Here is a 21729-nt window from a genome sequence, read left to right on the forward strand (position 1 = left end):
GAAGCCCTGTGGCAGGTATCCCACAGCAGGTTTTGGACACAGACATTTCCTCTCAGCTCTCATTCCTGCCAGCCCTCCCTGCTGGCATCTCTGGTGGATCCACACTGGGCTGTGCTGGCAGGGGTGACCTGTGGTCACTGGTGTGAGCTGCAGTGTGTGCTCATTGTCACCTGGGCTTGGTGACACCTGGGGGCTCCTGGGCTCTCAGCACTGATCGCTCTGCAGCCTGTTTGCCTTGTCCTCCCATCCCTCCTGAGCAGCAGCAGTGTGATGCAAGGGTGATGCAAGGGACAAGGACTCTCATTCCCTAGAAATGCTCCACCTTGCTGTAAATGGACTGACTCCAGGTACTATCCCAGTCTTTGGGCACTCCCAGGAAAGCACTGAGCCTGTTTGTCCTTGGGTGACCACCTCATCAGTGACCACCTCATTAAGATTCATGTCATATTTATTTTAATTAAAATTCCATTTATTCTTGTCTCATACCTTTTCAGTCTTTGGATTTATTTGCTTTCCTGAAAACCTTCCCCTCTTCAATTCAAATAGTTTTTAGACCTGAAAAAAGTAAAATTTGCCTTCTTGCTATCATTGCTTCTCTTCATTTCCCCAAGTTTGCCCCTGTGGTGTTCACTGTTTTGCAGAGAACAGCAGACCAGAAATCTCACTAGGCTCTGTGTTTTCTATTATTTTCATCTTAACTCCTCTTTTTTTTTTTTTTCTTTTGAATTTCCTCTATTAACCACCAAAGAGCTAATCTAACACCTTTTCTCAGCTGCCTCTTCAGAGTCTTCAGCAAAGTCATGCACACCCACAGCAGGCACCATCTTAACATCATCCTGTGTGGGTACAAGGTTAGATTCTGAATTCAGCTGTTGACATGATTTGAATCACAGTTCCCTTCTCAGTGCATGATAGCAGTCTTTATAAAAAAAGAACAAAAATGGATCATCTTGAGAAGTGTTTTGGCTGTGTTTTTTCCCCACTGCACCATAGCACGTGTTTAAGCATGCAGGTGCACCTGACCTCGTGCCTTGCTGTCTGTGCCATGCAGTGTCACATGCAACACAGGAGCTACAAAATGAAAGTGTAATAATCATGTGATTGATGAGAAGTACATGGGGAAGTTGACATTTAAAGGAAAATGGAAAAAATTTAACACAGGAACATTATGTTGTTTGGTGATGGAGGACAAACGAAAGCCAAGACAGACAGATACAATTCTTCTAAAATGCCATACATTTGTTGGGAGCAATGACAATATTGGATTCTTTCAGTGGCATTTGTCACTGTCAGAGGCAGGTCACTAGACTAGATGGAGCCAATTGTGATCCATTATGACAATGACTGAGGCCCTGGGGACCAAAATATTCCTTGGGTTGCTTTGTATACAATTGTGATAAGCCCAGCCTGTTCTAGGCACTGGCAAGGTACTGGTTTATTTTTTATATAAATGATCCCCTTGCTGAAAACTGAAACAGTATTTTTGTATTCCAAACTCACTTTGACTCTACATGATCTGTTTGCCTTCTTCATTTTGTGGATTTGGCACATTCAAGCTTCTGTATTTCAGTTGTCTGATATGTTGTGCACTTCTTGCTGTGGGATCATAAATAGCATTCAATTTTTACATGTAGGTGCTGTAATTCTTAAAATATTTCTTAGAATTAATAATTATTAGCTTGAAAATTATAAATTCATCCTATTAGCATGGATATGGTTTCTTATTTTTTGTGGGTTTATTTGAGCTTGCAGGAACGAGAAGCAGAGTCAACACCTCCTTTTTGATGCTGCTTCTGGCAGGTTTGGTTATATTGCTGGACCTAAATTCTGGTGGCATTTTCAAGGTATAACCTTATCCAAAGGTGAGATAGGTAAAAAGTTGCTTCCACTTGCTGCCATGGGTTCTGAGTGATTAGAGCTGCTATAGGCAGCTGTAATTGAAGTATTTAGTCTTTGCTAAATATGGTTATTACCTGAGGGTGCTTGAAATACTGTTTGCATTTTTTATGGTCATTGGATTATCCTGATTACCAGATGTAATAGACTTTTTATGCTACAATGCAACTGTTGAACATTTTAATTGGAATGCCATGTCAAATTTTTAAATTAAAAATCAAATACTCAAAGCACCAATGCTTTTTTGATTACTAAAATTAAAACCTAATTGAATTCTCCCACCAAAAAATATCCTGTGGAAATTTAATTAGAGAAGTGTAAAAGAGCTGATTTTTAAAACATATTATTTTTTAATTAGGAAAAATCTAAAAGGCAAATTAGTAAGTTTTAGATTTTCCAAAATATGACTATGGAGATTCCATTTGGCACAATAAAGAGGAGACCCAAGGCCTACCTTCCTAAATGACTATATTTCACAGGGCTTGAGACTTACCTGAATAATATAAAGTGAGGAATACCCGCTTCTGTTGTGGATTCTCATAAAATCCCTACGTACAATAACAGCACATTAAAGGACTACAATGAAAAGTTAAAGTAGTTTTAAATGAATATTTGGAGTAGGGTGCAAAGAGAGAGGCTAGCTGGTTGTTTACAAATAATGCACAAGGTACTCCCATGTCTTCAATGACATCTTGAATGGCAACACAGTCTCTGCAGCCAAGCTCTTGATATGGGATCATAAATAGCATTAAAGTTTTACATGCTTTAATTCTTAAAATATTTCTTAGAATTAATAATTATTAGCTATTAAAATTATTAATTCTTTTTATTAGCATTAGCATGGATTAGCTCCCATTCCCAGGTCCTTTGCTCCCCTGATGCGCTGCAGGATGCCAGACTCCAGGGCTCTGCATTGGAGACCAGGCACACTGCATTGCTCTGCATTGCCCTGCTTTTGTGTGATTGACCATGGTACACCCAGGAACATTCACACAACATTAATAAGGGTGAAGAAATCATTGACAGCCTAGGTGGGCTCAATTTGGCCTTGTCAGGACATTTCCATTTCCCATTGATTTTAGTTGTTTGTGGTTGCACACAAAGTGTCAGAGTTAGTGAATTAGAACAGGTGACAAGGGCCCTTGGGAAAGCACAACACCATCATTAGGTGGATGGAAATGATTGCAGCTCTACTTCTTCCTTAATCCTTTTTCTTTCTTAAAAATGTCTATTGCACAAACTACCTCTCTATTTTGTGGCGCTCTGTAATTTCATGATACAGCAGTTAGGAGATAATTTGATTTAAAGAAAAAAAAAATAGAAATACTAACTACAGCTCTCTGGAGACTCAGTGCTTAATGATATGCACTTAGAAGTAGAAGCAATAACAAAATGAAGAGGAATGGTGCCTGCAGGGTACGTTCAGATCTGGCTTATCTGGCTCTCTCACGGCTGAAGGCAGCCAGCAGCGTGTGACAGTCACTCACAACTTGCACTCCTGAGCCTGAGGAGCTGGGGGAGACCTACCTGAGCAGACCCTGCAGGGCATGGGCTGACTTCAGAGCTCTCCAGATCATCCTCCTGTGCTCATGACCTGGAGCATGGTGCCAGTACCAATGATTACTCACTTTTATCTTGGAAAGCCTTTCCTGGTTTGGAGAACAAAGAAGAAGGAATCTGCTCACAGCTGAGATGCTCAGCTGGGAAAGGGAAACTGAAACAAGAAAACTGTTTGGATTTTTTTAAATTCACTTTCTTAAACACAAAAGTTCAAAATAGGCTTATTTCTGTCCCTATTGTTTGCTTGACCTGGAGAAATCATATTCTTTCCCATGACTAATCTGGTGCTACTGACATCTTTCTTCAAAAGATAAGATGGAAGAGTTTAAAATGTTCATCTCCCTTTTCCTGGGTGAGTGCCTTAACCAGTCTTGTACACTAAAGGGATTATAGACTGTCCCTCAACACACCCATATCAAGCAAATTTAAAGCAGAAGGTGCACCCCATCTTCTTTATGAAGACTGTATTATGCAGCTAACAATGTGTGGTTTCTGACTGCTTAGTGGAGATTTTTTCCCCCTTGAAATCTGAATTTGGTGTCAAAACACAAATTCTATTTCAGATTCTGGTAGTGAAGGGGCTACAGGGGGGGCTTCTGTGAGAAGGTGCTGGAACTTTCCCCTTGTCCAACAGGGTCTATGCCAGGCAGCTTCAGGAGCTGCTGCTAAGGCTGAGGAGATCAGAGATGGTCACCAGAGGGGCCTGGAGGAAGAGGAACATCCCCAGCCAAGGCAGGCATCTTCATGCACACTCCAAGAAGGGATATTTTAGAAGGGCCTGATTTGAAAGTGGGTCTGGGGGACTGGACTTTTATCAAGATTGATGTCAATCACATATCTCCAGGTCAGCTGTGTCATCTGGGCATTTTTATATCAGGATATTTTACCCTATCTGCCACATCTTTACCTCACTAGCAGGATGTTTAAGTTTGGGATTAATGAGTCAGACTGGTTTAGGCATAATTCAACACCAAACCAGCCTGACACAGACTCTCTCATCCCACCACTGATAGCCTCGAAAAGAGGACAATGTGTGAGTAACATTCCAGGCAGAACATCCTGCTGCACAGGGAAAGGGCTTCTCACCCTGAGGAGGGAACAGCACCAGAGAGAACATGAGATGAAGTGACCATAACCCCCATTCCTTCCTCTCTGCCTCCACTTGCTCAGGGCAGGGAGAGGCAGGAGGTAGAGAACTAGAAATAAAGTTAAGACTGGGAAGGAGGAAAGAGTAGTGAGGAGGTGTTTTTTAGGATTGTTTTTACTTCTCATAATCCTTCTCTGATATTGGTTAGTAATAAATTCAATTATTTTCTCAGAGTCTGTTTTGCCCGTGATGAAAAATGAATGGTGAGTTATCTCTTCCCCATCCTTATCTCTGTTCATGAGCTTTTGTTGTCTCCTGTCCTGTTGAGCAGGGGAGTGATGGAGCAGCACCTGGCATCCAGCCCAGGTCAAACCACCACACAACCCATGGCCTTAAGCCTTTTCACAGAAGTGAAAGTCACACACACTGGAATCCCATAAAATGCTAACTCCCAGGTTTAGGAGAAATGGTCAAAAATACTGTGAAGTAACATGGCAATTCTGCAATCTATAACCTTCTCATGGTGATTTAATAGGCTGATAAGCACTTGAAGGTGAAGGAATGAAGGTGTGATTTGGTTATCATGTAGGTTGATGAAGATTCCTTTTCTTCAGATGTCAGTTTTGAAGTCAGTTGCAATCAAACAATCTTGTTATCTTTAATTTCCTATTGCATACTTAGGCAAGCTGCTCTCTATAAGCAGTTATTATTACAACAACCTATTTGTTTTCTACTTATATCTAATAACAGTTTACTCATTCCTCAAAGGTCTGTACTTATTTTAATTTTTTATAACAAAATGAGAAACAGAAAGTCTATTCAGAAAAGTAGCTTTTAAACAAATGTGAAAATCAAGAAGGACTAAAGGCTGGGGGAAAGCCTTTGAGATTCAGATATTAATATCAGGAGAGGGAAATGGATGAATTTAGAGTTGTGTGGTAGATGCTTGGTTTACCTTGGTGCAAGTACTTCCCCTCTAGACAGTCATTCAAGATATTACTGCTTTCTGTTTACTTGCTATTGCCTTCACAGCTGAGCCTTGTTAACATGCAAAGCCAAATTACTTCAAAGAGCTTTCAGATCTTCAAGGACATGCCTGTGTGCCCCTTTTCTGCGTTTCATTTTGTTAAAGTCAAATTAAATACAAAACAAAAAATAAACCAAACTAAAACCCAAACAAACAAGAAAAACCCCACAAGGAACGATATATGTTTGTATGAAACCAAAACCTGTCATAAGATAAAAATCAATGTGATCCACATGAATCAAGTTTGTCAGGCACTATCAGGAGGAGAGAAAGTTTACAGCTTCCCTGCTTTCCACCCTAAAGAACAAAACACACAACCCTTCTTCTCTGAGATTATTGAGTTACTGCCCAGTGCACCTCATTCCTTCAGGAATCAGGATGCTGATAAGACTGGCAATTCATCTGATCCCACACTGCAAATCTTGTATGGCCAGCCCTGAAAGCATGGAAATGTCAATAGTGAGAAAAACCAAAACCCTGCACAGGGAAGGAGTTTAGAAGTGGAAAAGCATCTGCAAGCCATGCACTGGAAAAATCCTCCCCTAAGGAAGAAAGTTAAACAGCAGCATGTGAAGGATGCAGGAAAGTGCAGGAGTTTGGACACAGGCTGAACATGAGTCCTTAAGCAGCCTTGGCCCCAGACACTTAGAGCCACTCTGATAATCTGCTTGTGCCATATTTCAGTCTCCTTTCTCTGGGTAGCGCCAGCAGTGGACATCTGCTAATGCAAGATTAACTCTCAGCTCACACTGGGCCCCCTCTATGTGCTGTGAGCTAACTTGCAGGTGAGCACCTTAAAATTAAGTAGTCAGATTAGTCAAGTTTGGTAAAAGGCTGTTCTCAGCAGATACTGCTTGGAGTGACTTGCGGTGCCTGAAAAGGCTTGGGAGAAAAGAGTTTGAACCAAATGAATTAGGCAGAAAGTTATTGATCACTTTCTTTCACATCACCTTAATTTGATGTTTGTCTAACAAAGGGTTATTTGTAATAAACTAATAGGAAGACAGGATCATGACATAAAAATTTCCAGCTGAAATAAAGCAGGCAATTACAGGTTATCCACTGGGTTGATGTAATCCACTGGGTTGATGTAATAATCTTTTATTTCAGAACAGCTGAGTTCTGCACCCCAAGTGTAGCCCTCTAGCAGATGCCTCTGGCAGCAACATGAGCCCTGTTTCCATCTGTCTAGAGTGGAAATGCTGGAAAAACATAGGTTTTGGGTGGAAAAGAAATATATTTTTGTGAAAGAGATATTTATTTCCTGAATTAGGGGAAACTAGGAATTGATTTATTCTTTCAGGTTACAGCAAAGGAATACAGAAGTCCTTTCAATTCTCCTCATAGATACAGGAATTTATTTAGAAAAAAAGAAACCAAAGAAATAAACAAGGTGATACATATGTATTTACATAGTAGTGAATCCAGATAATATATTGTGGTGCTTTCAACATTTGAAAAAACAACTCTTGAACTCTTAAGGTTATGAATTTTTATATTTCACTAAAAGTTGCTCACGACATTATGACTTTTTTTTGGTCATATTTATTCACAAAAAAAAATTAAAAATGTATCGGTTAAAGTGTATTTAAAAAAAAATTAAGAATTATCACCCTAAAAGCAGTTTCTGGTCACCCATCACCATGTTTGTCTGTAAGGTAGAGATTATAGCATCTATCTGGGATACACAAATCTCAGCTCACATCCCTTCTCTAGGAGGTGTGAAATTCTCTGCCTTATATTTCTGGGAAATATTTAAGAAGTTACACATCTGACTTCTCTGCCAAAGGCTATTTTCTTCTTACTTTCTCCCACTGAAATCAAAGGCAGTCTGGGTTTGATATCTGACTCTACCAGATGGGGTGCAAAATACAGCAGCAGAAACACACAACTGCTTTTATTCAGGATGTCCCAAAGGAACAGAACTCTCTAGCTTTGTCCTATAGAACTTTTTGTCTTAAAGCTAAAAAAGTCCCAGAGATTTCTGAATACAAAAAAATTAATAATTTATCCTTTCAATCTGGAAATATTATTTTCCCCCTAACCTTAAAAAAATTCCCTTCATCCCAGAAATCAATAACCTTCCCCTACTGAGCAAACCTCTAAAATTTCCCATCTACCAAAGCATGGGGTACATGCTCAGCTTTATGCTGGAGGAAAAATGAGTTATACTGACGTTAATTCCCTACTTTTGACTTCATAGAGTTAAATCTGTGACTAATTTCTTCGAGTGAAGCTGACCCTTGAACATGAGGCTGGCCCCATTGCACTGGTTTAGCTGATGTTCCAAAAGCATGGTCAGGAGTGCCTGACTACACTAGAGCCACTGGAAAATGGAAGGAACAAAAGATAAGCAAATCCTGAGCAAATCTTAAAAAAATATATACCAAAATGTGCATACTGAACACAGTACAGAAGTCTCACAACTGCAATGTGCAATAGACACCTCACAATAAATAGAGAATCAAGCACTGAAGAAGAGTGAATGTGAAGGAACTATAAAAACAGTCAGGTATAAATACAGCCTATGGTTTGCAACCTGATCTTCCTTCTGCTCTCCACACTGGTGAAGCCACAGCTCCTGTGCTGTGCCCAGTTCTGGGCTCCTCAGTTCAGGAAGAATATTGAGGTGCTGGAATGTGTCCAGAGAGGGGACCAGAGCTGGTGGAGGGTCTGGAGAAGCAGCTGAGGGAGGTGGGGGTGTTTAGTCTGGAGAAAAGGGGACTCAGAGGGGACCTTATGACTCCCTACAACTCCCTGAAAGGAGGCAGCAGTCATTTGAGGGTCAGTATCTTTTCCCAAGTAACAAGCGATGGAACCAGGAGAAATGGCCTCAGGCTGTGCCAGGGGAGCTTTAGATTTGATATTACAAAACATATCTTCACCTTAAGAGTTGTCAAACATTGGAACAGGCTGCCCAGGGAAGTGCTGAAGTCACCATCCCTGGAGATAATTAAGAGATGTGTAGAGAGGGCGCTTAGAGACATGGTTTAGTGGTAGATATAGCAGTGCTGGGTTAATGGCTGGACCTGATGATTTTAAATGTCTTATCCAGCCAAAATGATGGTTCTATAATTCTGAGAGGCCCTGACACACATTTAATGTTTACTTATCCAAGTTGCAAATCACTGGTAATTTATGCTGGGCCTAGCTGTACACAATGAGGTTACTGAGGCAGTAACAATTTTTGATTGCGTGGAGCTAAGTTAGGGATGTACTGTGTTGTGATATCAGACCAGTATTTCATTTTGCTCCCTTCAGTTCCCATGCTGGTTAGATGCTTAATACTGAACAGAGAAGGGTGAGGCGATCATGACAAACAAGGAGCATGGACCTGGGACCAGATATGGACCCAAGGCAGGAGGGGAAGCTAAGAGGGGATGGTGAAGGAAGGTGATGCCTCACTGACAAGACCCCATTCTTGCACACAAAGACCAGTTTCTAACTTCTGTTGAACTAAATTATAGTAAAATTCTGTTACAGGTGTAGCTGTAATACTTGGGAAACGGCACAAAACAGAGAGGAGAGTGATAATTTGAAGCTTCTCTTTTGGATTCAGGCTTTAGTTTTCCAAAGTGACTTACCCCACTGCCTTGGGTCTACTGGGGTTTCATGAAACTGCTAACATGCTCCTTTAAGCAACTATGCATGCAAACGTGTGCATTAAATGATCTGTCTTATTTGCTACCCAGAGAGCTGAAAGCTCTTGGTCCTGACCCCAGGCAGTTCCAGGGCAGTGAGGGATCTTCCCGTATTAGATCCAGTGGGCTGCATTTCACTCAGTTGCCTCAATGAAGGATTTCCAGTGGAATTAGAAGGACAAATGTCAGCCTTTAAGCACTGTCTGCATGAGTTTATTGGACATGATTCCTCCCAGTTGCTGGGAGGAATGGACTGGCCTTGGAGGTTCTTTGAAGCCCTTCCATTGCTCTGGCACTCCACACATTTGCAGCAGCTTTCTTTCACGAGTTCACTCTCAGCTTGCTTCCTCCCCCTCCCTCCTACTTGCCAAAAATGTGCCAGTTAGAGAACAAAGGAATGATCAGAGGGGCGTTTTGGCTGGAGAGCTGCAGAGCCCAGCAATTACCGTGTGCTCTCTCACTGGCTGTGCTCCCTGTCATGTTCCATTGCACATTTGCATAGCTCTGTGTATCTGCTCTTTCATCACTGCTATGCACAAGCTGTAATCAGTTCATTTTATGGCTGTCTTCAGCTAAATTCTTTGTTGATTTTAACATGACAGAAGTTGAAAAGATTACATATTATAAATAGATGATTAATATATCAGCACAGCTTGTTGCTCTCTGTCTCTCCATCTCTTTAGGAGAATCGGTTTTAATGTTTCCTCTGCCTTTCTGTCCTCCACGTAGACTGCCTGAGAATTAAAATGAAGCTTGACAGCTTGATTAAAATTTCACCTGCTATATTTCTCTTTCCATAGTGGATTCCTCTGTTTTGAATAAATGGGTCATGTGTAAAAAATGAAATCACAGTTAATTTCCAAGTAAGGTAATTTTTTCCTAATTATACTTTTTTTTTGTTTAGTTTTGGTCATAGCTTGGGGATATGTTTATATTCTAGGATTTTCATTAAAGTCTACATGAGCATTTCATAACATTGGTGAAATTATCCTCTGAATGTCATTTGGGGAAGAGAAGTACCATTTTCAATTTTTGGAAATGGTAAGCTGAGACACTAGTTTGATTCACTTGCAGATGAGTTTAGAATTAAGCTCTTGCTCCCTGAGACCCCAGTCATCTCCTGAACATCCTTCCACTCCCAGCCAAAATATTCATTGCTAGGACAACAGAGAGCATCAGCTTTGCTTCAGCTTGGAAAGTCTCAATATTGGTCCATAGATAAAGTAAATTTAACCTCTTAAGTCTGCTTTTCTTAGCTACCATCTATAAATCTTGTATAAGTATTTGAGGGATCCTGAGGTCTTGTGGACATTGTATGGAAAACTAATGCAGCACAAGCCACTTTCTGGGGTTCACAAAGACTTTTTTGCGGCTTTAAATTGGGAGAAGACATAATGCATAAATCTGAGAAGGGAAGTAGAAAATAGGACAGAACTACACCCTTTTTATAACTCAAAAGTCAGGTCACTTGGTAAATTCTGTGCTTGTCAATGTGAAATTTTTTTCTTTTTCATACACTGGTTTGGAAACAATTATTTGTGTGTGGCAGGAGTAGCTCCAGGGTGTTTGAGAGAACCAAGGGGGAGCAGAGGGACCTTTAGTGCCTGTGGCACTGAAGGTATATGCTGGGGTACATTTATCAGGACCTATGAATCCAAGCCACGTACTAATATCTTTCTGTGACCAAGATCTATAAAACAAATACTCCAAGGCTGAAAAATCCAAAGTGCATCAGTGGCTGGACACTGACAGTACAATCTATGGGGAATGGGGAACCATAACTGCATTTCCCTGACCATGAAGGTGTTTGGGAAAAGGGTCAAGGCACCCTTTGTGATGCTGTCTTTCTCCTTACCCATCCCTGCTGGGCATCCTTGTCCATAGCACAGGGTTCAGGAGGTACCTTGTAGAGACCCAAAAGACCATGCCTGATTTTATCCTTAGCCAGCTTTTCCTTATAGTGGAATCTCATTGAATTCAGCTGAGACAGAAGTGAAATAAAAGGTTTTCCCTCAGTTTATGTTTCCTTGCAGAGCACAGCACATCAAATCCCAAAGGTACAACAAAAATGCATGACAAGGACCTCAGCTGAAGAGCTCCATACAGAATAACAGAAAAGGGATTTCAATATGGGCAGTATTTAGTACCCAAGAAAAGTTAGCAGAGAAGCTGTCATGTATTTTCCTTCACACATAAGGGGATCCCCAAGCCAAAGCTTTCACCATCTTGAGCAGTTTTCAGAGACAAATATCATTTGAATCTTCAGGATTTAGTTTCAATTGACTAATTTTCTCCTTCTGGGAGTCAAATTCTGTCCAGAATTACAACCTGGCTAAATCTCCCTTCAGTGATGCAGTAGCTAAGTAACAGTGAGGATGCACTGACCTAACAGGCTGTGCCCACAGGGTTTATGAATGCAGTGTCAGTAGTCAACACACAACCCGACTTCAATATTGCTAAGAATCCATACATAACCTTCACATTTATAACACTTGAACCAAGCGCAAATGTACTTTAACTCTGCTGGTAAGTCCCTTATCTACTATAAAATGATATAAAATGTCCAGTGTAAATTGTGATCAGTCTTGACAGATTTTAATTCTATTTTGTGGCAGTTTTTCAAGGATTCTTCTTTAAGAATAAAATTTTTAGAATGCAAATGCACAACTTAGCTGTATAAAAGCACACTGTACAAATTCCTGGTTTAAGAAAAGAATCCCTGGATACTACTGCATAATATCACTCAGGAGACACTTTGGAAACTTTCTTTTCTCCTTAATGAAAAAAGCATTTAAAAGAGAATCTCCTGAAAGGAGCCTGCATTTGTTGCTAATTGTTGGCCTCTGTTAACAGTTCTGCAAATCTCTGATGCACTGTAGTGCAACAAATAGACAACCTTCTCTTCTTTGCATTTTGATTCTTTTGCCTTTAATGTAAGATAAAACAGCCAGCTTAGTAGGAGGAAAATTTCTAAAGGTTCCTGGAAAAACAGAGAAAGAGGCAATAAATAATTTTCAGTAGTCATAGTAAAACACAATCAGGAAAGGCTTTTGATGGTTCTCAAGCACTTGTATGCTGAAAATATGTGGGTTTTTCGTTTTTTGGTTGTTTTTTTTTTTTGTTTTGTTTTGTTTTTGTTTTTGGTTTTGGTTTTGTTTTTTTTAAGCACAACAACTTCTCTGGATGTGTTTTGAAAGTTCAGAGCTGTCCTTACTGTGTACCATGAGTCACAGTGATATGAGAGTAAAATATTGCAGAGTTGTCTTTCAAAGTGCAATTCAAATTCTCAGTGCCCTTTACCTATTCTGCATTGAAAATGGAATTGAAGGCTAGTCTAGTTTATAGAACTGGTCAAAACTCGGAATTGCTTTTACAGAAGAAACAGAAACATTTTGACATTTCTTTTGCCCTAAATCAAGGAATGAAAAGTGCAAAATTCTGCACAAAAGAATGACATTTATTAAAAATATCCATTTGGAAATATCAAAAGACTTCATTGAAGTACTTTGCTTAGAGAAGGTTGAAAGGCTTCATTTGTAGTTCAGCATTTGATTTGGATAAAATATACTGATAAAGATGTAATGGAGAAACACAATAATAATAAAAATAAAACACCCAGCTCTGGTTACTTAGGAAGTGAACACCACTGATAAATTCCCATTGAGTTTTATTGGGGCAGGACAGTGTGAGAGTAGGGCAAACCAGGTTTGGCTATCTGGAAATGCATTCTCTAAAAATCCTATGAACATTACAGGTTATTGGTACTTTATATTTGGGGAACATAAAACACTGAAACACAGAACACTGGAAGTTGTAAATGAAACAATTGTCTTAGGTGAAGTCTTCTCTTGAGCTGTAGCTGATGTCCCTACAACAGGTGAGATGTTTTGTTCAGTATTACTCTTTTTTAGAGGTAGTAAAATAAGATTGGTATGAATTGAGCTTGGTTTTTGGTCTGCTGTTGTTTTCTGATGTTACCACGACACAAGATTTGTTCTTGCAACATCTCATTTGGCCTTTCAGAAAAGGAGGAAACTGTTGAGCATTTCTGTAGGTCTCTCTGATGAGCCCTGGGCTCTGGGAGGAGGCGATTCATGGCAGCTCAGTCCTTGGCCCTGGGTGATGCTGGCCTGGAGCCTGACTGGCTGTAACATCTCTGGCATTTTGGAGAGAGAGCTTGCCAGTCCTGCCGTCCTGTCCCCTTGTGGGACTCTCAAGGGACATGTATGTCATGGTGGCCTTAAAGAGCCAGATCTAGAGCTGAAGTGTGTCTTCCTGCTGAAAGGAGACACTTGTAACACCACCTAGAGGTACTGGGAGAAGAAGAGGTTTCTTCTTCATCCATGAGTTAAAGTTCCTGCAATGTTCCTGTTCCTCCACTATATGAAAACACAACACGGTGACAAATACTTCCAAAAGCTAAAAGACCTCATGGCATAGTCTATATTATAGAAATTAAACTATTATTTATTTTTCCATTATATAGTCAAATTTAACTTTAAAATGTGCATGCTGCCATAATAAGACTGGTGGCTGGTTAAAGAAGTATTAAATCTCTGTAAAGTTTAAGGTTGTGACACATTGCAGAGAATTCCAACTACAGCAGGAGCCCAGCTTAGACAAGACTTTTGCTCACTGCAGCTGTTTTGGTGAGGTAACAGGCAACCATTGAGCTGACAGCATGGCATGTAAAAGATAATTAAGCTTTGTAATTAAGGAGATATTAAGTGCATAATCACATTTATTCATTTAATTAAGTTTTGGCAAGTTTGTCCTATGACGTTAGATATCAATTGCTAAAGATACACATTTACATTTAATAAGTGTAATTTCTGACTTGCCTTATTTTGTTATTTGCCAAGTGAACACCTAGAGAGCCCTTTTAAATGGATTAAGCAGGAGTATAAGCTTAATGCATTACAAGAGCATAATGATACTTTTATTGCTCATTAAATTTTGAGTTAATTATGTAGCAACCAGGTTTATGTTTTATTATATCAAACCTCAATCCATGAGCTCTTAGAAGTAGTCTAAGGGAAGGAAAACAACTTCAAAATGTACTGTAGGAAATGTCTTTCAGATGTATTTACTTCAGGAAATGCACAGCTCTGCAGGTAAGAGAAGGCAGGCACCCAGTGCTGGGTTCCTCCATCTAGAGCTGAACACCACACTTGGAGCCTCCCATGAAAATATGTGTTACTGTGAGACCTTCTCCTTTCTCACAAAGAAGATGATATTTTCTTTCTTTTCTACCCAAGTTTTATTACATTTTGATTCTTCTTTTTCTCTCCTATTTTTTTTTCCTTCCTCTGAATAGCTAAAATAATCAATGTTTCTTGCTTTAGGCACTAGTCTGACCTGGGTGAAATCTTCTTCTCAAAATAGTCATTTGAAATTTTGACATCTAAAGAACTTTCCAGAAAAGGGACAGATGCCCAGAAAAGAGGTTTTTTTCCCTAATAATCTTTGACATCTCTTTTGGAATTGGAAGTCCTTCTCTCCTGTATAGAAGAAACCATAAGTGGCCAAGTTGGGGTATGTGGTTTATGTTAAGACAGTAAAAGTTAATGGAGAACAATCTTTACAAACTACTGGCAATGAGACATGACCATGAAAGAGAGAAATTCTGATCAGGTCTGTCTCAGAGTGAGATTCTAACATCTACCCAGGGGCTCCCTAGTTAATTTTTTTTCCCATTGATTTCTTGAGGTTTTAGATAAAGTCATTATGTGTTTCATTTTCTATGAATTTCCTCAAACCATGTGAACTAGATATGAAATATGGGATTTGAAATGAAGTTTCAGCACTCCTGGTTACACTGGGCTTGGGAGAGCTGCAGGATGTATGAGAGAATCCAGCAGCTCTAGAAGTTTGCTGTAGTAAAAGCTCCAGTGAAATTTAAAGAATATCCTCAATGAAAAAGTAGATTTCTAATTTACACACACAAACATTTATGGCTTCCTTTGTATGGAAGGAAAAGAAAGCACTCAGTTTTAGAAATAAACTTCCCATGTGACTAATTAAATAAATTATTCAAGTGTGTGCAATTCAGTGATATTCCATGGGGATGTATTTATGGGACATGTATCTGGAAGAATATATTTCCCATTTAAAACTCTCTAAATGTGCAAGACTAGACTATATTCTTCTTTTGTGGCATTAAACCTCTGATTTCTAATTGTGATTGACTGAATTTTTGAAACCTTTTCTCCTCATTTTAGACATGCATCTTTTTGGTGGAACATGTATTAAACTCAGTGGCCTGAATTTCATTATTTCAAAAGAACCTTTGCCAGATTCTGTACATAGCTGACAATACTGAAGGAGATTTTTCACAATTAAAAGCAAAATTGTAAAGTCTCTTCCAGCTGTAAAATGTCATGTGAATGCTGAAAAAATCTTAATGATGCCAGCACATGGAGTGCCCCACACGTAAGCTTTTGTTGGATTAACCTTCAATCCAGAATTTAATGTTATCTGATTAGGTGTGAACAGAATTTTAAATGAAGCAGAAAACAGGACGCAGATGATCAAACAGGGAAGTTAAATAAAGATAAGGCAACTTTGTTGCAAAGCCAAAAAATTCCATTTGAATAATTCCAGTGCAGCAATTTTAATCCTGCTAAACTGAATCTCTTGGAAATGTAACCAAAAGGAATTTTTCTGTCTCCAACCAACCTGGGTTTTGTTTTGTAAACTATGTAAGATTTTATTAGGTTCTATGGAAATATTCTCTTTGAATTTATACAAACCACATATTTATTATTGTGCCTGGGAATCAGGGATTCAAACAGTGAAACATTTCAAAATGCTTTTATCAACATAGAAAGACAATTGTTTTGACCTCCTCTCTGTAAGAACTCCCACCAAAGCCAATGCTTGGCTTTGACTCAGATCCAGAATCACACCTGAGTACCAGTCCACAAAGGGGAGCTGTTTTTAATGGATTGATTTGGAAGAGCCATGAATTCATTTGCAACCTGCAGAATAAAAGAGTATGATTGTACAATGAAATGCATGGGAACCCTGGAGCAACATCATGTCTGATACAAATTCCTTTAACAGCATCTCCTGATGTTGATTTATATCAACCTAGAATGGGACCATATCTTCCTTTAGGAAGGAGGTTATACTTGCCAGTGGACAAGTGATTTTACCAGAAGGCTTTTTGGAAGGGGCTCCATTGTGCAGCTGCCTCAGGTAGCGCAGGAATTCAAATGAGGTGGCAGAGGCTTGACCATTGCCTGGTTACCCAAGGGAGTTCACAGAGTCTCCTGCAAGTCTGCCAGTGTGCCAGCCTGCTTCCTCCCCTCTCACCAGACATGACTTCACCCAGTAACTTCCCATTTCTTTTGATGCCCTAAAAATTTCTTGGCAGGGGAACCATAGAATGAATGGGCTCTCCTGCATCATCCTTTGTGGAATCCTCAGGAATAGTACAGTGGTTATTATTGCTATTCATGCTTTATTAAACTGAAGAGGAAGCGCTCCCTGAGCTCAGAGTCACTGTGTTGTAACCTTTGTGTTTCAGCCTGGCTCAGTCACCACTCAGTGAATTCTGCTCCTCGTGCAGATCTTGAGGGCTGTGCCCACATCACCTGCCAAGATCCCCTCCCTCATCTTCCTCTCCAGCTCCTGTGGCTGCATTGATGGACTCTGTCTCCACTGGCAATCCTCTCCTGGATAATTTTGCTGCCTTCTTCCACTTTCCTAGGGACAGAACAGCAGGAAAAGAACATTCCAGGTTAGGCACAATTCCTCAAAGGTTTCTTTATTTCCTGGAACTTGCTGCTTTATTTTGATTATGTGAAGTTAAAGGGGGGAAAAACAATGACAGAAGTTATGGTCATTCTGATCTTAATACCAGTATTGTAATAATCAATACATAAATGGCAGAGGAGGAGAACAAAAATGGAAATGAGAGGAAGTGTTTCAAATAGCTTAGCCAGTTGTTATGCTCAAGGACTGGATATGTTCTTGGTGGTGGCTTTCAGATCATTTCAGTGCTCATGTTTCCTGAAGACCTGGTTTTAAGTCTCCTGAAAATTTCTGTGTGTATAAGATTGGTAGAATAGATGGGACATTGGAATGAATCTAGATCACATTATTTATATATCCTGCTCTCTGCAATTACCCCATGGCAGGGTTAGAATAATTTCATTTTCACCTAAATCTTCTTTCTGATTTTAGTGTAGAGCAAGATCTGTGGTTTCTGTTGTGTTTTAAAAGCTCTTCCCTGGACCTGCTTTCAGCTTAAGTCTTAACTGGTACACAATGATAAATGGAGGTCAGCTAGCAAACAGAATATTGTCAGCATTATTATCTCTTGGCAAAACAGTGACTTCTTTGGCCAGCTGAAGCTTGTGTGACATGACTGGGCCATCCTTAAATAAACAACCTGTGGTTTGAAATGAGATCATCCTTATAACACCAATAATTGTGCGGTCACAGCTCAAGATATTTTGGGTTAGAGAAAGAAATGAATTTCTTGAAAAGTGATAGAAAGATGATGTTTAAAATTCAACACATAAATATTCATTTTAAATGGAAAGGGACAGTGATTTATCTGGCTGCTGCTGTTTCTAGATCAGGGACATTATTTGCATCCTTTATTTTGCTGATGCTGTTAAGCTCAGAAAGAATGCACTGCAATATTGAACTGATAAAATGCTTGGTATAAAATTGAGAAATTTTCACGGTGACTGGACAGCTGCTGACAAAAAATTACTTGGAGCAGAATATCAAATGTTCTGTGATAGCTTGTGGTAGGTGATAGGAGCTGTTCCCTGCCTCAGCATTTGTACACAGAACTGACAAACTGTCATTCATTTTTGCTGTTGTTCTCCCCATTTATGCCCATTTTTTTTTCCAGTTACAAAGTGGTTTTTAGCTGTTATAACCACTGATAAGACAATAAATTATTTTGGGTTCCCTTTTTTTTCTAAATCTTCACTAGTGACATGGAGAAATTGACTTGCTTTTCTCTAGGTTTGCTCTTAATAATGCCAACTCTTGCTACCAAGGACCTGCTTTGTAGAGAAAGGAATCAAGTCACTTCAGTCATTCCTTCTGAACTGTAAAAATATAATAATATAATAAAATAAAAATAAAAATAAAAATAAAAATAATATCCAAATACCAAGGACCTGCTTTGTAGAGAAAGGAATCAAGTCACCATCTGAACGGTAAAAATATAATAATAATAACAACAACAACAACAACAACAACAACAACAACAACAACAATAATAATAATAATAATAATAATAATAATAATAATAATAATAATAATAATAATAATAATAATAATAATATTTGGATAGGATGGGACTCTTCTCATCAAAGAAAATACTAAAGAGTTAAAGATGATTTCTCTGTCCCTAACCTCCACAGCTATGCCTAGAGAACATTTCTGTCCATGTTTAGTCATTAGCTTGCTGCCTGGCATGGATTTGCTCTGTACACACCAGTCGTGTCCAATGGACAGAGCACAGAGCAGAGGCAGGTTCTGTCAGGTTCTGGCTGTTGTCAGCCTTTCCTGGGAGGTGTTTACTCCTGAGCTGTTGGTGCCACTTGCCTCAGGCATTTCTGCTATGCCTCGGTTTTGGGAGGAGGCTTTGTGGGTGAAGGGACAGCAAAAGACCAAGAGTAGTGGTGACAGTGGGGTAGAAGTGGCACTTGGCACAAGCCTGGGGAGAGGGAGCCTGGTGCCACTCTTGGTGCAGGTTGGAGCAATCACTGAGTCAGAGCACGGTGGGACATAGCTATGTTGACAAAAAGGTCTGAATTTCTCTATAAATGCCTCTAAACAGCAAAATCCTGCACATTATGTGTGATCTTACAAGCAGGAGGAACTGGATGGTTAAAATCTGTTGCCTTTGTGGAGCAAACTGCTCCATTTTGGGTAAACCTGTGCATATAATTTGCAGGAAACTGAAATGATGATGAAGAAGCCAAAGTGAATTCCTTTGCTTTTCATCTTACAGCATGAGGCTTGAAGGCAAAAATAATGCAGCAATCTGAACAGAAAATAAATAATTGAAAAATGCTCTGTAAAACAGAATAAGGACTGAAAGGCATTCTGTTTTATTAGACTTTAAATCAAGTTGTACATATGGTAGGGGATATCAGTATTGCAAGTGAGTTTATTTTGGTAAGTTGGTTTTCTTTTGCTAATGGATTGGGATGGTTTACTTAACAAAACATGGGGATTTTTTTTTTTAAAAAAAGAAATGATCACTGTACCAAAATATCGTGAAGAAATAACTAGGCAGCTGTATGCAAACAGAGTTTCACTGAGCCCTGTGCACACTGGCAGAGGTAACAGGGATTCAGAAGACAGATCTTTGGCTGGTGCAGCTCTTTCAAGGAAAGTGTTAGGGCAGCAGGCAGATGCCCAAGTGCTGCCTGAACTGAGATTTAGACAGCTGAACGGGAAAACTGCTGCACATGACATGAGAAATTGCTGGATATGACAAGAGCAATGTCAGAAGCTGGCAGAAGTTATGGACTAGTCCATGGAGGATGGCTGTATTGTACAGGCAGTTAAGGGGAAGCTGTGCAAGAAACAATGGAAATTCACCAAGAAGTGGAATAAATGAGATTTTGAGTGGGCCAAATCTTTTAAGTCCAGCAGTAAACAGATAACTGTATCAGTAATAAAACATAGGAGGTACCAAATTTGGGTATGGAGGTAGCAAAACTGGGCCCAATGCAGAATAATTATTTATGGGTTGTGGCTGAGTGGAGAAATGGAGATATGTTTCAGATATTCCAAGACTTGTCATTAGCTGCTGAAAGAAAACATGCACATACAAAATCAAAACAGCCAAAGATTTAATTTGGGATTGGACATTACTGCTGGGGTGATGTCACAGCACTTAATCAGACTTTACTCTCTGAATGCAATTTAAAACTTTCCGGTCTGCTTCAGGGGCTGAAGCACAGGTTGGGTGAGCACACGGCAACTTTTTTTTGAAATAAGGCTCCTAAAAGGAAAAGAAACAGTGAGGAAGAGAACAAAGGGAAATGTGCACAAGCAAGATTGTAGAAATAAACTCTGTGGAAGGAAATGAGGTTAAGCTAGAGATATTTTAATTTAGACATGTCCCTAAATACCTTGTTTAATTGTACAGGACAAAGTCCAGGAAAATATTCAAACATGTCAGTAACACAAACTCCTGCTTTCATTTATCTCCTTTCAATCTGGCTTGAGTCTTTAAGTGTTTTCCAGCTTCTGTAAAGGGCTCAACAGAAATGTCACATCTCCCCTCACAAGTGTTTTGATTCTCTAAACAGAAATATCATGAAGATATTTCTGAAGTTGGAAGCTGCATGTGGCTAAATATGCCTCTTCAAAATGCAGATTACTAGAGTAAGAGTTGTGTTAAAGGACACAGGGTAAGCTACTGAAATTATGACACATAGCTCATGATGGATTTTCTTTCTAGGAAACTAAGAGAGCTTATTGTGGATTTAAAGTGTCACAACATAACATAGTATTTGAGGAAAATGAAAAATCTCTGGGTTTGTATGTTCAGGCAGCTGATGAAGATATCTGTATGGAATATGTGTGGCATTCATATTTTGTATTAAAAGAGGAAGTAAATAGCGATGAATGTTACAGATTAATGCCCAGATTCCATCTGATTATAAGGAGCAGCTGCCTCACTTGAAGTTGTTATCATGTCATATCTCATAAGTAAAAGTTCAGGGTCTGTAAGACTCCTAAATTGCTAGAAGTGATATGGCTAATCTTTCCTCTAACATAAAATTGGGCATCCTCTAAGTTGTGGAGTTAACAGTTTTGACTTTCTGGGCCATCAGCAAAGATGTAAAACTCAAGTCTCTGTAACCAGTGCTCACAAAGCATTAAACTGCACTTTTCATGAGAGAGTAAGGATAGGAATCCTCTTTGCATTGCATGCTGAATGCACTGCCTCACACTTTCAATTGGGTGGGCTGGTGTTCTGCTCTGACCTGAAGCTCTCAGGCAGAGTTGCCATGTGCTGTTAAGCAATAATGCTTTCAGCAGTGCCTGAAACAGCCCCTGCTCTGGCTCTTTGAAGTGCTTTGGGGAAGAGAAGAGTTGCATACAGCTGAGGAATGATTATGAACAGTGTCTTTGGTTTTGCACTCCTCTTGCTTATCCTTTGAGCTGGTTTGGTTCAAAGCTGGTGGTTGCATTAGCCAGGTAGTACAAACAAGCAGTTCTGCTGCTCTGTCACTGCTGCCGAGAAGAGAAGAACCTGAGACAAAAGCTCATCGTGAGAGCAGCATCATGTGAGCAGTGTCTCTCCACTGACATGCTGACACATCAAAACCTGCCTGTGCTTTATCACTGCATGCACTCTACAAGAGAAATACCTGATCTGATCTAACAGGCAGTTGTGTGAATAGACAGGTAAAACACACAAATCCTCCTGGGACACCCCTGTGCTTTGCTTTGAACTCTTTCAAGTCCCCGTTTATTCAGGTGGTTTGATCTAAGCCTTCTCCTTTTGTATGTTGTCTGGAATC

The sequence above is a fragment of the Molothrus aeneus genome, chromosome 6 (assembly GCF_037042795.1).
Source record: "Molothrus aeneus isolate 106 chromosome 6, BPBGC_Maene_1.0, whole genome shotgun sequence".
Lineage (NCBI taxonomy): Eukaryota > Metazoa > Chordata > Aves > Passeriformes > Icteridae > Molothrus > Molothrus aeneus.